Genomic DNA, 18,790 nt, shown 5'->3' on the forward strand with positions numbered 1-18,790 from the left:
ACTTAACTTAAAAGGTAGAAAAATAATTTTAAAAATTCCATCAAACAATATTGAATGATGTCACAGTCAGGGACATGTGTCAACTTGGTCAAGTGGTGATACCTGTTTGTCTGGTTGGGCAAGTGCTGGCCTGTCTGTTGCAATGAGGACATTTCATAGGATTAGATCATGATCATGTCATCTGCATCCACAGCTGATTCCATTTGTAATCAGCCAAAGGGTATGTCTTCTGCAATGTGTGATGCTTAATCTAATTATAGGAGGCCTTATAAGGAGGACTCAGAAGAGACAGGCTCTTCCTGCTTTGGCTGGCGAGCCTCTCCTGTGGTGTTCATCCAGACCCTCCATCGGAATCGTCGGGTCACAGCCTGCACTGCGGCTTTTGGATTCTGCATTCCCATGGCCACATGAGACACTTTTATAAATTTTATATTTGCGAGTGTTCCCTGTTGATTCTGTTTCTCTAGAGAACCCTAACTAAAACATCTTGGTACCGGGAGTGTTTCTTAAGAAACAGAATCCTAAAAATGGATTTTTATGAATGGTTTTCTACTCTGACTGGACTCAAAGACACTAAGGAATCTGATTCCTGTAATCAGAAGACACTCCCAACCCATGGAGTGAGTTGGCAAAAGAGATAGTCAAAATATCATTATTTAATTCTCCTAATTCTTTGCTTGTGTGAATCCAGGTTCTGGAGAACAATGTTTTTGACACCTTTACACAGTTTTGTAGAAATAAGAGGTATAGAGATGTAGGTTGGTTGTTGTTAGATACACTGGCTACATTAAGGGGTGAAAAGGATGGGCTTAAGGCTTCAAACAAGAAGCTTAAGCACTGTCTGAAAGATGTAGACGTTTCTATAAGTATCCTGAAGGAAAATCTTATTTCCTGCAGCCATAGACTTGAAGTCTCTGAAAATCAGACTCAGAATCTTATTGTTACAGTAGCAACTTTACAATGTAAACTGAAATCTCAATCTTGTATGGTGTCTGTGGTTAAAGTGAGGGCATTGATTGGAAAGGAGTGGGACCCTGAAAAATGGGATGGTGACATATGGATTGATAATGATGTCAGGGGTGAGGTTGAAACCCTAGATCATGCTGAGTCTTCTTTAGATAACCCTGTGATAGTTTTCCCTGAGGACATAACTGCCCCACCTCCAGCCTGCCTTGAGGAATTGGCCACCCAACCTCCTCCTGAAGGGGTTAGCCCTAGAGTTATTAATCCTGTTTCACCAGATGAAATGGTAAATGAAGGCTGTGAAGCAAATGGCTTGGAAGATATTTCTAAATAATTCATGACCCTTCCCCACCATCCGTCATTTCTTCCAGACCTATAACTAGACTAAAGTCCCAACAGGCCCCTAAAGGTGAGGTACAAAGTATCACACATGAGGAGGTACGTTATACTCCAAAAGAACTGTGTGAGTCTTCCAATTTATATAGACAGGAATCAGGGGAATATGTGTGGCAATGGGTTTTAAGAGCGTTGGATAATGATGGGAGGAATATAAGGCTGGATCAGGCTGAATTTATTGATATGGGCCCACTAAGCAGAGATTCTGCATTCAATGTTATAGCTAGAGCAGTTAGAAAAGGTGTTAACAGCTTGTTTGGGTGGTTGGTTGAAACATGGATCAAAAGGTGGCCAACATTACCTGAGGTTGAAATGCCAGAACTGCCCTGGTATAATGTAGATGAGGGGATCCAGAGGCTTAGAGAGATTGGGATGTTAGAGTGGATTTATCGTGCAAAGCCTACTCTTTTTTTTTAAAATGTATTTATTAATTAAAAAATAAAACAACATACATAATCAGTAATTCACAATGTCATCACTTGGTTGCATATTCATCATTTCTTAAGACATTTGCATCCATTCAGAAAAAGAAATAAAAAGACAATAGAAAAAGAAATAAAATGAACACAGGAAAGAAAAAAAAAAGATTATACCTACCATATCCCTTACCCCTTGCTTTCATTGATCACTAGCATTTCAAACTGAATTTATTTTAGAATTTGTTCCCCCTATTATTTATTTTTATTCCATCTGTTCTACTCCTTTGCTGACAAGGTAGATAAAAGGAGCATCAGGCACAAGGTTTTCACAATCACACAGTCACATTGTGACAGCTATATCATTATTCAATCATCCTCAAGAAACATGGCTACTGGAACACAGCTCTACATTTTCAGGCAGTTCCCTCCAGCCTCTCCATTACATCTTGAACAACAAGGTGATATCTACTTAATGCATAAGAATAACCTCCAGGATAACCCCTCAACTCTGTTTGGAATTTCTCAGCCATTGGCCCTTTGTCTCATTTTCCTCTTCCCCCTTTTGGTCGAGAAGGTTTTCTCAATCCCTTGATGCTGAGTCTCAGCTCATTCTAGGGTTTTTCTAATCCCTTGATGCTGAGTCTCCGTTCATTTCAAGATCTCTGCCCCACGTTGCCAGGAAGGTCCACATCCCTGGGAGTCATGTCCCACATAGAGAGAGGTAGGGTGGTGAGATTGGTCATTGTGTTGGCTGGAGAGAGAGGCCACATCTGAGCAACAAAAGAGGCTCTCTTGGGGGTGACTCTTAGGCCTAAATTTTAAGTAGACTTGACCTATCCTTTGTGGGGTTGTTTCATATGAACAAACCCCAAGACTGGGGGTTCAGCCTATAGCTTTGGTTGTCCACACTGCGGTGAGAATATCAAGAATTCAACTTGGGGAAGTTGAATTTCTCCCCATTCTCACCACTCCATGAAGCAAAGCCTACTCTTACACCCCAGGAATGTCCAGAGGATGCACCTTTTACCAGAACAGTGAGAAATAAATTTGTGAGACTAGCACCATCATCCCTAAAGAGCTCTGTGGTTGCACTTCTCTGTAGGTCAGATATTACTGTAGGAGCTGCTGTCACTGAGCTGGAATCCTTAAACACAATGGGGATGACAGGATTCCGAGTTGGCAGAAACCAGGTGGCAGCACTTAATCTCCAAAGACAGGGTAGACGTGGGTATTATAATAGACAACAAACTCAAAGCAGGCGTCAGAATTATATGACACGCAGAGATTTGTGGCATTGGCTAGTAAATCATGGGGTACCTAGAAATACAATAGAAGGGCAGCCTACTAAATTCTTGTTGGAGCTGTATAAACAAAAGAGTTCTAGGTCAAGTGAACAGAAGTCTAACCTGAATTACAAAAACACAGAGTCACAGCCCCTTAATCAATTTCCAGACTTGAAACAGTTTAGAGATCCAGAGCCCTTTGAATGAAGGGGGGGGGGGCCAGGTCTCTTTGGGGGAGAACACTGTTACACTGCCACAAATTTATATTGTTAATCTTCCTCCAAGCCTTCTCCAAGGAGACCGACGGCCTTTTACCAGGGTAAGTGTGCACTGGGGAAAACGAAATGATCAGATATTTCAGGGATTATTAGACACTGGTTTAAAGTGGCATTAAATCCAGGGGACCCAACATGTCACTATGGACCACCAGTCAGAGTGAGGGCCTGTGGAGGCCACATGCTCAATGGAGTTTTAGCTCAGGTCCGTCTCACAGTGGGTCCAGTGGGCAACCAGACCCATCCTGTAGTTATTTCCCCAGTTCCAGATTGTATTAGAATAGACATACTGAGCAACTGGCAGAATCCCCTCATTGGCTCTCTAACTTGTGCAGTGAGGGCTATTATAGTAGGAAAGGCCAAGTGGAAGCTACTAGAACTTCCCTTACCTAGCAAAATAGTAAATGAGAAGCAATACCGGATTCCTGGAAGGATTGCAGAGATTACTGCCACTCTTAGGGACTTGAAGGATGCTGGGGTGGTGATTTCCTCCACATCTCTATTCAATTCTCGTATTTGGCCTGTGCAGAAAACAGATAGGTCTTGGTAAATGACAGTGGATTATCATAAGCTCAACCAGGTGGTAACTCCAATTGCAGCTGCTGTGGATGTGGTATCATCACTTGAGCAAATCAATACATGCCCTGGTACCTGGTATGCAGCTATTGATCTGGCAAATGCTTTTTTTTCAATAGCTATTAGTAAGGACCACTAGAAACAGTTTGCTTTCAGTTGGCAAGGTCCTACTTCAGGGGTATATCAACTCTCCAGCCCTATGTCATAATCTTGTCTGCAGTGACCTTGATTGCTTCTCCCTCCCACAAGACATCACACTGGTCCACTATATTGATGATATCATGTTGATTGGACCTAGTGAGCAAGAAGTAGCAACTACTCTAGACTTCTTGGTAAGGCATTTGCATGTCAGAGGATGGGAGATAAATCCAACAAAAATACAGGGGCCTTCCACCTCCGTGAAATTTCTAGGTGTCCAGTGGTGCGGGACATGTCAAGATATCCCTTCTAAGGTGAAGGAGAAGTTGCTGCATCTGGCCCCTCCTACAACCAAAAAGGAGGCACAATACCTAGTTGGTCTCTTTTGGATTTTGGTGACAACTTATTCCTCATTTGGATGTGTTACTCTGGCTCATTTATTGAGTGACCAGAAAAGTTGCTAATTTTAATGGGGACCTGAGCAAGAGGAGGCTCTGCAACAGATCCAAGCTGCTGTACAAGCTGCTCTGCCACTTGGGCCATATGATGCAGCAGATCCAATGGTGCTGGAAGTGTCAGTGGCAAATAGAGATGCTGTCTGGAGCCTTTGGCAGGCCTCTATAGGAGAATCACAGCGCAGACCCTTAGGATTTTGGAGCAAAGCCTTACCATCTGCTGCAGATAACTACTCTCCTTTTGAGAAACAGCTTTTGGCCTGCTACTGGGTCTTAGCAGAGACTGAATGCTTAACCATGGGCCACCAAGTTGCCATGAGACTCGAGTTGCCTATCATGAGCTGGCTATTGTCTGGCCCACCAAGTTGGGCATGCACAGCAACACTCTATTGTAAAATGGAAATGGTATATACGAGATAGGGCTAAAGCAGGTACTGAAGGCACAAGTAACATGAAGAAGTGGCCCAAATGCCCGTGATCTCCACTCCTGCCACATTACCTTCTCTTTCCCAGACAAGAACTATGGTCTCTTGGGGAGTTCCTTACAGTGAATTGACTGAGGAAGAGAAAACTTGGGTCTGGTTTACAGATAGTTCAGCACGATATGCAGGTACAAAGAGGTCTGGGGAAGAAGTATGTGGATAGACCTTTCTGAGTGGCCTAAAAACTTGTATGAAGATATTTTCACACCAGAGGGTAACTTCAGCAGAGGAAGGTTTTAATAATCAAGTGGCTAAGATGACCTGTTCTATGGATACCAGTCAGCCTCTTTCCCCAGCAACTCCTGTTACTGCCCAATGGGATCATAAACAAAGTTGTCATGGTGGTAGGGATGGAGGTTATGCATGGGCTCAGCAATGTGGACTTCCACTCACCAAGGCTGACCTGGCTACAGCCACTGCTGAGTGCCCAATCTGCCAGCAGCAGAGACCCACACTCAGCCCCCGATATGGCACCATTCCCCGAGGTGACCAGCCAGCTACATGGTGGCAGGTTGATTACATTGGACCACTCCCTTCATGGAAGGGGCAGCGATTTGTTCTAACTTTAAAAACACATACTCTGGATATGGGTTTGCTTTCCCTGCAAGCAATGCTTCTGCCAAAACTACCATCTGTGGGCTTACAGAATGCCTTATCCATCGTCATGGTATTCTTCATAGCATTGCTTCTGATCAAGGAACACACTTCACAGCAAATGAAGTGCGGGAATGGGAACATGCTCATGGAATTCTCTGGTCTTACCATGTTCCCCATCATCCAGAAGCTGCTGGATTGATAGAACAGTGGAATGGCCTCTTGAAAACTCAATTACGGTGCCAACGAGGTGGCAATACCTTGAAGGGCTGGGGTAATGTTCTCCAGAAAGCTGTGTATGCTCTGAATCAGCGTCCACTGTATGGTGCTGTTTCTCCCATAGCCAGGATCCATGGGTCCAGGAACCAAGGGGTGGAAATGGGAGTGTTACCACTCACTATTACCCCTAGTGATCCACTAGGAAAATTTTTGCTTCCGGTCCCTGTGACCCTGAGCTCTGGTGGTTTTAGTTCCATAACGGGGAGTGCTTCCACCAGGAGAAACAACAATGTTTCCATTGAACTAGAATCTAAGACTACCACCTGGTCACTTTGGGCTACTCATGGCCCTGGATCAACAAACCAAGAAGGGGATTATGTTATTGTCTGGGGTAACTGACCCCAACTATCTCAGGGGAAAATAGAACTGCCACTACACAATGGAGGTAAAGAAGAGTTTTCTTGGAATATAGGAGATCTCCTAGGGCATCTTTTAGTACTGTGATTAAAATCAATGCCCTGTGATTAAAATCAATGGAAAACTGCAACAACCCCATCAAGGCAGAACTACCAATGGCTCCAAAACTACAGGAATGACGGTTTGTGTCACCCCACCAGGCAAAGAACCACAACCAGCTGAACTGCTTGCTGAGGGTTAGTGAACATGGAATGGGTAGAGAAACGGATGAATAGGGAACATCTTGCAAATATGAAATTTATAAAGGTGTCTCATGTAACTCTGGGAATGTAGAGTCCAAAATCTGCAGGGCAGGCTGTGAAGCCGACCTGGTGGGTCTGGACGACCTCCTCGGGAGAGGCTCACCAGCTGAAGCAGGAAGAGAGCCTGTATATTCTGAATCCTCCTAAAAGGTTTGCCATGATTAGGTTAAGCATTACTCATTGCAGAAGACACTCCACTTTGGCTGATTACAAATGGAGTCAGCTGTAGATGCAGCTGACATGATCATGATCTAGTTCTGTGAAATGTCCTCATTGCAAGAGACAGGCTAGCACTTACCCAACCAAACAGGACCATGATTGGCCAAGTTGACACATGAACCTGACCATGACAGTCCACTCTTGTCAACTTGGCAGCTATACATACCACCTTAAACCATAATTAATTTCTAAATAAAAAAAACATATTTTTTCCTTCACCTAATAATATTCAACTGTCGTGCATATAACTGGAAACACATTAAATCTCTCCAGAATAGGGTGCAAGTCTTTGGGTAATATTCATTCTCAAACTTGACATCTTACAACTTAAATAGTATAACATAAACAAAGCAGCATTACAGTCCTCGTTTCTATAACTGATCACCTGGTCAAAGTTCATATTTATCTCTACCTTCTTCCACTACCCATTCCATGTTCCCTTTAGGTAAATACCAGGTAAATACCCAGTAGGTATTTGTTTTGTTGTTAACTGTATTACTCGGTTAGATAAGTGCATAGAAGTGAGCAAATGCTCTGTAAAATTTAGCTCTCAAATATCTACAGGATACTAGCTTGCAGATTTGTAAGTGTATATTTGCTGTAACAGAGTTATTTGGTCAACATAAGTGCATAGAAGTGAATCAATCCTGTGCAAAATTCATTTTTTGCAATTATGTATATACAACCTTCACAGGCCTCTAGGTGAATGCTCAGTTGTGACTGTGCTACTGGATCAAGTTAGGGCACAGGGCTAAATGCATATGGATTATGTCTCTGCATTCCAGACTACTTGATATACCATTGATGTAGGCTTCTGCTTTAAATTCTATTGTTACCATATTAATGGTTAAAGGTAAGTGAATTAAAGTGAATAAGTCATGTGTAAAATTCGTTTTGAAGACTATATGATATACCAGTTGAAGACGTCTAGTTGAATGAGTGTTGTAACTATATTACTAGGTCAAGATAAGTCCATGAAAGTAATTACAGTTTTCATATCTGCAACATACTAATTGAATATCTACTTGTGTGTTCTGTTGAACCATATTATTGGCTCAAATTAGGTCCTGGAAGTAAAGAATACTGAGTACATCTAAGTTTTTAAAACTCTCCTGTACACTAAATTCACATCTAGGTGAATGTCCTCTTATAACTGTATTATTGAGCATATAAATGGACAAAATATATAAAACCAAGTTTTCATAACTATGTAATATACAAGTTTTAAAGGACTCTAGGTTTGTATGCTCTTGAACCGTATTGCTAGCTCAATAAGTAGATGGAAGTGAAAGAGTGATATGTAAAATCAGTTAGCAAAACAATTCAATATATCAGTTTCCCAGGCTTCCATGTTTGTTCTCTTATACATGTATTTTGGTGTCAATAAGTGGCAGTAACACAGATGTAAATTAAATATGTGTAAATCTCAGTTTTCAAAACTATGTAATACATCACATACATAGGCAGCTAAGTGTATATTTGTTTGTAACTCTATGGCTGGAACAATACAAGTGTATAGATGTGAACTGATGCTGAGTAAAACTCAGTTTTTAAAATTGTGAGAAATATCAGTTATGCAAACTTACAGGTGAATATTCTGTTATCAATTATTTTGGGTCAAGAAATATACAGAGAAGTCAATGAATTGTAAAACCCAGTTCTCAAAATCATGTGGTATAGTATTTTGGCACAACTCAATGTGATACATCTGTTTTAACTATATTACTGTATCCATATAAGTGTATGGAACTGAGAGAATTGTGTGTAAAACACAGCTCACAAAACTATGTGGCATACCAATTTCAAAGACTTCTAGGTGTAAGCTTTGTGTGACCCTTTACAGGGTCAATATATATTCATAGAGGTGAGTGAACCTGTATAAAACTCAGCTGTAGAGGTGACTGAACCTGTGTAAAACTCAACTTTCAAAATTATGCCATTTGTCAGTTGCAGAGGCTTCTAAATTTGTTTATGTGATTATTTCTGCTGGATTAATATAACTGCATAGAAGTGAATGACCCTATGTAAAACTTAGTTTCAAAATTAAGTGATGTTCCAGTTTCACAGACTTCTAGGTGAATGTTCTGATGCAACTATATTACTGCATCAGGATAAACACACAGAAGTGAAAGAACTGTGTGGAAAACTCAGTTTTCAAACCAGGAAATATATGTTTTGCAGGCTTCGGGGGTAAATATGTTGCAACTGTATTATGGGTCAAGATAATTGAAGTTAATGAATGCTGTGTAAAATTCAATTATCAAACTATATGGTATAGTAGTTTTGAAAACATTTAGGGATATTTTAATTTGACTATTATTATGAAATTAGTAAAGGCATAGAATAGAATAAATCACGCATGAAAACCTTATTACCAAATGATACAAATAGATATTTAGGTAAATGTTCCAAGTGCATGGATGTGACGGATGATGAAATTAGCTGAGTTTTCAAAACATTAGGCTATACTAAGTTGGGGAACCTCTAGTTGAATGGTCTACTGAAATGTACTACTGTGCTAAGCTAAGTGCACAGGGATAAAACAATCCCGTTTGTAATTCAGTTTTCACAACAATATGAATACCAGCTTCACAGAGTAATTATGTGATACTAGTTTTGCTGGCATATAGGTGAATATTACAATGCAATTGTATGCTGCATCAGCATAAGTACATGGAAGCGAACAAATCATGACTAAATCATTTTGGAGAACTATGCACTATACCAGTTTTGCAGATATGTATGTGAATGATCTCTGGTAACCATATAACTTTGTTAAAATAACTGTATAGAAGTAAATTAATTCTGTGTAAATCAGTTTGCAAAAGTAATATTGCAGTCTCATAGGATTCTAAGTGTATGTTCAGTTGTAACTATATTACTGGGTTAAGTTAAGTACAAAGAGGTGATAAATTGCATAAAACACCACTTTCAAATCTATGCAACATACTGTTTCACTGTCTTCTTGTATTTGTATTATCAGTCAATAAATGCATAGAAATGCATGATTCATTCCATTTCTATGCAATATACTTGTTTCTCATACTTCTAGGTTTGTTTTTCCTGTAGCTATATTATTTGGTCAATAATTGCAAAGATGTATACAAATACTTTGTAAATCTTAGTTCTCAAAACTACGTGAAATAACTGTTTTGGAGACCTCTAGGTAATCGTGCTGTTGTAATTATGTTTTAGTGCTTAGAGGTGAATGCAATCAGTATAAAAGTCAGTTTTCAAAACTTGCAATATAGCAATTCAGCAGTCTTCTAGGTGCAGACCCTGTTCTTATAAGTATCAATGAATAGAAAGTATCAATGAATAGATATGATCAACTCTAGAGAGAAACTCCTGTTTCAAAACAATGCAAGTTACCAGATTTTCAGGTTTCCAGAAGAATGATTTGTTGCAAGTGTATTAGTGGGTTCGTGTAAGTACACATAAGTGAATGAATTGTGTGTAAAACATAGTTTTCAAAACTATACACTATACTTGCTTCACAGACATTTGGGTTTATTTTCCTTTGTACCAGTATTACTGTACAAGAAAAGTGCACCGAAGTGAACATATTATTTAAAACAATTTTCAGACCTCTGCAAAAATCTAGATACACCGATTTCTTGGTATATGTCTATGGTTCCTATACTAGAGGCTCGATATAAGTATACAATAGAATGAAGTGGCCCATGCCCCGCAGCAGCCGACCCGCCCGCCCTCCTTCTCCCCTCTTCCCCCTCCTGCTCTGGCGGCTCTCCAACCACCACGGTGCCCTCTTCCGCCTTCACCGGCTCCTCCGCCACCAGTCTCGACAGCCTTGCCACCCTCACCTTTCCTCCTCCAGAACAGCTGCTGGGGGAGTGGAGACGGTGCAGAGCAGCTCCCGGAGCCATGACGGAGATCAAAGGGACAGCGTACCCCACCCTGGAACGGCTGACTGTCTGGGAGAACCAGCTCCAGTGAGAACACCGAGGGACGCGGGTGTTCCTGGGTGGGATGGCAGGCGGCCGGAGTCCCTCCCTTCCTCCTTCCCAGGCCAGCTGGCAGAATTGGGCAGGCGGTCCCCTCAGGCCGCGGCGGCTGGCGTCCCACCACGCAAGGCCCCCCAGACCAGCTGAAAGAGTTGGGTCAGAAATCCCCAGACTGCGGAGAACGGTGACCAGGGGGGTCCCTTCCAAACACGTGACTCCCTGGTCCGCCTGGGAACAGTGCACTCTCCCGGGCTGCGACAGCTGGCACCCTTCCGATACGCTTGGCGCCCCGGGCTGACTAGGAAATTTGGTTGGGCACTCTCACGTGCTGCGGCGGCCGGCGACCCTCCCCGCGTTCGGACCCCAGGGCCGGCTGGCACTCTTCCAAGACGCTTCGGCTGCCAAACCTCCCCTACGGCGAGAGTTTTCCAGAGTTAAAGGACCCACAGCAACTTTTACTGGTGGATCCCTTAGACAAACGTGTGCCACGAGCGCCAGCTACTGGGCAGGATAAGAAAAACAGAACCCAGAGATTTCACAGAAAAATCTTACAACCTGTGGGGTCCAACACCCAGGGAAATCTGACTAAATGCCCAGACGCCAGCAGAAGATAACGGATCACGCTCAGAAAAATGAAAATATGGCCCAGTCAAAGGAACAAACCAATAGTTCAAATGAGATTCAGGAGCTGAAACAACTAATGCTGAATATACGAACAGAAATGGAAAACCTCTTCAAAAACGAAATCGATAAATTGAGGGAGGACATGAAGAAGACATGGGCTGAACATAAAGAAGAAATAGAAAAACTGAAAAAACAAATCGCAGAGCTTATGGAAGTGAAGGATAAAATAGAAAAGATGGAAAAAACAATGGATACCTACAATGATAGATTTAAAGAGACAGAAGATAGAATTAGTGATTTGGAAGATACAACATCTGAATTCGAAAAAGAAACAGAAACTATCCAGAAAAGAATGGAAAAATTCGAACAGGGTATCAGGGAACTCAAGGACAATATGAAGCGCACAAATATACGTGTTGTGGGTGTCCCAGAAGGAGAAGAGAAGGGAAAAGGAGGAGAAAAACTAATGGAAGAAATTATCACTGAAAATTTCCCAATTCTTATGAAAGACCTAAAATTACAGATCCAAGAAGTGCAGCGCACCCCAAAGAGATTAGACCCAAATAGGTGTTCTCCAAGACACTTACTAGTTAGAATGTCAGAGGTCAAAGAGAAAGAGAGGATCTTGAAAGCAGCGAGAGAGAAGCAATCCATCACATACAAGGGAAACCCAATAAGACTATGTGTAGATTTCTCAGCAGAAACCATGGAAGCTAGAAGACAGTGGGATGATATATTTAAGTTACTAAAAGAGAAAAACTGCCAACCAAGACTCCTATATCCAGCAAAATTGTCCTTCAAAAATGAGGGAGAAATTAAAACATTCTCAGACAAAAAGTCACTGAGAGAATTTGTGACCAAGAGACCAGCTCTGCAAGAAATACTAAAGGGAGCACTAGAGTCAGATACAAAAAGACAGAAGAGAGAGATATGGAGAAGAGTGTAGAAAGAAGGAAAGTCAGATATGATATATATAATACCAAAGACAAAATGGTAGAGGAAAATATTATCCAAGCAGTAATAACTCTAAATGTTAATGGACTGAATTCCCCAATCAAAAGACATAGACTGGCAGAATGGATTAAAAAACAGGATCCTTCTATATGCTGTCTACAGGAAACACATCTTAGACCCAAGATAAATACAGGTTGAAAGTGAGAGGTTGGGAAAAGATATTTCATGCAAATAACAACCAGAAAAGAGCAGGAGTGGCTATACTAATATCCAACAAATTAGACTTCAAATGTAAAACAGTTAAAAGCGACAAAGAAGGACACTATATACTAATAAAAGGAACAATTAAACAAGAAGACATAACAATCATAAATATTTATGCACCGAACAAGAATGCCCCAAAATATGTGAGGAATACACTGCAAACACTGAAAAGGGAAATAGACACATATACCATAACAGTTGGAGACTTTAATTCACTACTCTCATTAATGGACAGAACATGTAGACAGAGGATCAATAAAGAAATAGAGAATCTGTATATTACTATAAATGAGCTAGACTTAACAGACATCTATAGGACATTACATCCCACAACAGCAGGATATACCTTTTTCTCAAGTGCTTATGGATCATTCTCAAAGATAGACCATATGCTGGGTCACAAAGCAAGTCTTAACAAATTTTAAAAGATTGAAATCATACACGACACTTTCTCGGATCATAAAGGAATGAAGTTGGAAATCAATAATAGGTGGAGTGCCAGAAAATTCACAAATACATGGAGGCTCAACAACGCACTCTTAAACAACAAGTGGGTCAAAGAAGAAATTGCAAGAGAAATTAGTAAATACCTCGAGGCGAATGAAAATGAAAACACAACATATCAAAACTTATGGGACGCAGCAAAGGCAGTGCTAAGAGGGAAATTTATTGCCCTAAATGCCTTTATCAGAAAAGAAGAAAAGGCAAAAATGCAGGAATTAACTGTTCTCTTGGAAGAACTGGGGAAAGAACAGCAAACTAATCCCAAAGCAAGCAAAAGGAAAGAAATAACAAAGATTAGAGCAGAAATAAATGAAATTGAAAACATGAAAACAATAGAGAAAATCAATAAGACCAGAAGTTGGTTCTATGAGAAAATCAATAAGATTGATGGGCCCTTAGCAAGATTGACAAAAAGAAGAAGAGCGAGGATGCAAATAAATAAGATCAGAAATGGAAGAGGAGACATAACTACTGACCTCACAGAAATAAAGGAGGTAATAACAGGATACTATGAACACCTTTACACTAATACATACAACAATTTAGATGAAATGGACGGGTTCCTGGAAAGACATGAACAACCAACTTTGACTCAAGAAGAAATAGATGACCTCAACAAACCAATCACAAGCAAAGAGATTGAATTAGTCATTCAAAAGCTCCCTAAAAAGAAAAGTCCAGGACCAGACGGCTTCACATGTGAATTCTATCAAACATTCCAGAAGGAATTAGTACCAACTCTCCTCAAACTCTTCAAAATAATCGAAGTGGAGGGAAAACTACCTAATTCATTCTATGAAGCCAACATCACCCTCATACCAAAACCAGGCCAAGATATTACAAAAAAAGAAAACTACAGGTCAATCTCTCTAATGAATATAGATGCAAAAATCCTCAATAAAATTCTAGCAAATCGTATCCAACAACACATTAAAAGAATTATACATCATGGCCAAGTAGGATTCATCCCAGGTATGCAAGGATGGTTCAACATAAGAAAATCAATTAATGTAATACACCACATCAACAAATCAAAGCAGAAAAATCACATGATCATCTCAATTGATGCAGAGAAGGCATTTGACAAGATTCAACATCCTTTCCTGTTGAAAACACTTCAAAAGATAGGAATACAAGGGAACTTCCTTAAAATGATAGAGGGAATATATGAAAAACCCACAGCTAATATCATCCTCAATGGGGAAAAATTGAAAACTTTCCCCCTAAGATCAGGAACAAGACAAGGATGTCCACTATCACCACTATTATTGAACATTGTGTTGGAGGTTCTAGCCAGAGCAATTAGACAAGAAAAAGAAATACAAGGCATCAAAATTGGAAAGGAAGAAGTAAAACTATCACTGTTTGCAGATGATATGATACTATATGATATCACAACAAAACTACTAGAGCTAATAAATGAGTACAGCAAAGTAGCAGGCTACAAGATCAACATTCAAAAATCTGTAGCTTTTCTATACACTAGTAATGAACAAGCTGAGGGGGAAATCAAGAAATGAATCCCATTTACAATCGCAACTAAAAGAATAAAATACCTAGGAATAAATCTAACCAAAGAGACAAAAAACCTATATAAAGAAAACTACAAAAAACTGCTAAAAGAAATCACACAAGACCTAAATAGATGGAAGGGCATACCGTGTTCATGGATTGGAAGACTAAATATAATTAAGATGTCAATCCTACCTAAACTGATCTACAGATTCAATGCAATACCAATCAAAATCCCAACAACTTATTTTTCAGAATTAGAAAAACCAATAAGCAAATTTATCTGGAAGGGCAGGGTGCCCTGAATTGCTAAAAACTTCTTGAGGAAAAAAAACGAAGCTGGAGGTCTCACGATGCCGGACTTTAAGGCATATTATGAAGCCACAGTGGTCAAAACAGCATGGTATTGGCATAAAGATAGATATATCGACCAATGGAATCGAATAGAGTGCTCAGATATAGACCCTCTCATCTACGGACATTTGATCTTTGATAAGGCAGTCAAGCCAACTCACCTGGGACAGAACAGTCTCTTCAATAAATGGTGCCTAGAGAACTGGATATCCATATGTAAAAGAATGAAAGAAGACCCGCATCTCACACCTTATACAAAAGTTAACTCAAAATGGATCAAAGATCTAAACATTAGGTCTAAGACCATAAAACAGTTAGAGGAAAATGTAGGGAGATATCTTATGACTCTTACAACTGGAGGTGGTTTTATGGACCTTAATCCTAAAGCAAGAGCACTGAAGAAATAAATAAATAAATGGGAGCTCCTCAAAATTAAACACTTTTGTGCATCAAAGAACTTCATCAAGAAAGTAGAAAGACAGCCTACACAATGGGAGATAATATTTGGAAATGACATATCAGATAAAGGTCTAGTATCCAGAATATATAAAGAGATTGTTCAACTCAACAACAAAAAGACAGCCAACCCAATTACAAAATGGGAAAAAGACTTGAACAGACACCTACCAGAAGAGGAAATACGGATGGCCAAGAGGCACATGAAGAGATGCTCAATGTCCCTGGCCATTAGAGAAATGCAAATCAAAACCACAATGAGATATCATCTCACACCCACCAGAATTGCCATTATCAACAAAACAGAAAATGACAAGTGCTGGAGAGGATGTGGAGAAAGAGGCACACTTATCCACTGTTGGTGGGAATGTCAAATGGTGCAACCACTGTGGAAGGCAGTTTGGCGGTTCCTCAAAAAGCTGAATATAGAATTGCCATACCACCCAGCAATACCATTGCTAGGTATCTACTCAAAGGACTTGAGGGCAAAGACACAGACGGACATTTGCACACCGATGTTTATAGCAGCGTTGTTTACAATTGCAAAGAGATGGAAACAGCCAAAATGTCCATCAACAGAAGAATGGCTAAATAAACTGTGGTATATACATACGATGGAATATTATGCAGCTTTAAGACAAGATAAACTTATGAAGCATGTAATAGCATGGATGGACCTAGAGAATATTATGCTGAGTGAATCCAGCCAAAAACTAAAGGACAAATACTGTATGGTCCCACTGATGTGAACGGACATTCGAGAATAAACTTGAAATATGTCATTGGTAACAGAGTCCAGCAGGAGTTAGAAACAGGGTAAGATGATGGGTAATTGGAGCGGAAGGGATACAGACTGTGCAACAGGACTAGATACAGAAACTCAAAAATGGACAGCACAATAATACCTAATTATAAAGTGATCACGTTAAAACACTGAATGAAGCTGCATCTGAGCTATAGGGTTTTTTTGCTGTTGTTTTTTACTATTATTACTACTTTTATTTCTTTTCTCTATATTAACATTTTATATCTTTTTCTGTTGTGTTGCTAGTTCCTCTAAACCGATGCAAATGTACTAAGAAACGATGATCATGCATCTATGTGATGATGTTAAGAATTACTGATTGCATATGTAGAACGGTATGATTTCTAAATGTTGTGTTAATTTCTTTTTTTTTTCCTTTCTTTCCGTTAATAAAAAAAAATAATAAAAAAAAAGAATAGAATGAAGTTATGGTAAAACTCAGCTTCAAAACTATTAAATATACCAGTTTTGTATCATTATGAGTGAACATTTTGTTGTAACCGTATTCTCATTCAAAATAAGAATATTATTGAAAGAACCCTGTGTATAATTAAATTTCCAAACTTATGCAGGATAACAGTTGCACAACCCCTAATTGAATGTTCTGTTGTAAATGAATTACAGGGTCAAAATAAGTCATAGAAATGAGTTAATGCTATATAAACTCAGAATTCAAACAGTAAGGTAAACTTTGCTGAATTCTAGATAAATGTTCTGTTGAACTGTTTTTCTATGTCAACAGATGTTTAGAAGTGAATAAATTAGGAGCATAACTCAGATTTCATGTGTATATAACAGGTTCACTGGCTTCTAAGTGTATGCTCGTTTTTTTTTAGTTTTAAAAGTATTTTATTGAGGTTCTTTCATACACAATACAGTTCTTCTAAAGTATACAATCAGTGGCACAGAATATCATCACATAGCTGTGTATTCATCACCATGACCATTTAAAAATATTTGCATCACTCCAGGAGAAATTAAAAGAAAAAAGAAAAACTCATACATTCATACCACCTCACATCACTATCTTTTTGACCACAAATATTGCAATCTATACATTTTTTTTACTGCTTATAGCCCTGTATTACCAATTTATTTACTGTCCTTACTTTTTACTCATCTGTCAATATCCTGGATAAAGGGGGTGCCAGACACAAGGTTTTCACAATAACATGATCATATTGTAAGGGTTATATCATACAATTGTCTTCAAGAATCAAGAATATTGGAATACAGTTCAACAGTTTCAGTTATTTCCTTCTAGCCATTCTAATACACTAAAACTTTTTAAAGGGACATATATACAATGCAAAGAATAACTTCTAGAAAAACATCTCAAAACTATTTGAAATCTTTCACTCACACTAATATTATTTTGTCTCATTTGTGTCATCCCTTTTGGTCAAGAAGGCTTTCTCAATCTCATAATGCCAGGTTCCAGCTCATTCCCTCAGGAATCAGGTCCCACATTTCCAGGGAGCTTTACACCCCTGGAAGTCATGTCCCACATAGGGGGCAGGAAAATGAGTTCACCTGCTGAATTGGATTAGAGAGAGAAAGACCACCTATGAGAAACAAAGGAGGTCTTCTGGGGGTGACACTTGGGCATAATTACAAGTAGGCTTAGTTTCTCCTTTGCTGAAATAATTTTCACAGTGATAAGCCACAAGATTGCGGGCTCAACCTTTTAGATTTATAGTCCCCAATGCTTGTGAGAATATCAAGAATTCCCCAAGAAGGGAAACTTAAAATATCCTCTTTTATCCCAAGTCTATCAAGCGGACTTTACAAATAATTTTATGTTCTCTGACCATTACTCTGGGATGTATTGGGACATCACATTAACCTGTACAAACAAGATCTGACTTCCTATTCAAGATTCCTAAATATTTCATTCTTTTGATTGTTGTAGTAAATTGAATTTTTACTTCGTATTGTTTGTTACTTGTTGTGGTAGTTAGATTCAGTTGTCAACTTGGCCAGGTGAGCATGCCTAGTCTTGTTGCTGCGGACATAAGCCAATGGTATGTAAACCTCATCTGTTGCTAATTACATCTGCAGTCGGCTAGGAGGCGTGTCTGCTGCAATGAGTGACGTTAGGCTTAATTGGCTGGTGCTTAAATGAGAGAGCGCAAGGTAGCACTGCTAAGCAGCTCGGCATTCCTCATCTCAGCACTTGCAGCTCAGCCCAGGCCTTTGGAGATGCACAAAGAAGTCACCCCGGGGAAAGTTGCTGGAACCCAGGGGCCTGGAGAGAAGACCAGCAGAGACCATCCTGTGCCTTCCACGTAAAAAAGAACCTCAGTGGAAAGTTAGCTGCCTTTCCTCTGAAGAAATAACAAAATAAATCCTCTTTTATTAAAAGCCAATCTATTTCTGGTGTGATGCATTTTGGCAGCTAGCAAACAAGAACACTTGTGTATAAAACACTATTGATTTTGGGGTGTTGATCTTGTACCTGCCACTTTGCCCATATTCCAATGAGTAGTTCTAGTAGCTTTGCTGTAGATGTTTTGGAATTTTCAACATATTAATGTCATGTCATCTTCAGTGGGAGTTTTACTTCTAGCTTTCAATATGAAGCTTTTATTTCTATTTCTGGTTTAATTACTCT

Source organism: Tamandua tetradactyla, chromosome Y (assembly GCF_023851605.1).
Source record: "Tamandua tetradactyla isolate mTamTet1 chromosome Y, mTamTet1.pri, whole genome shotgun sequence".
NCBI classification, from domain to species: Eukaryota; Metazoa; Chordata; class Mammalia; order Pilosa; family Myrmecophagidae; genus Tamandua; species Tamandua tetradactyla.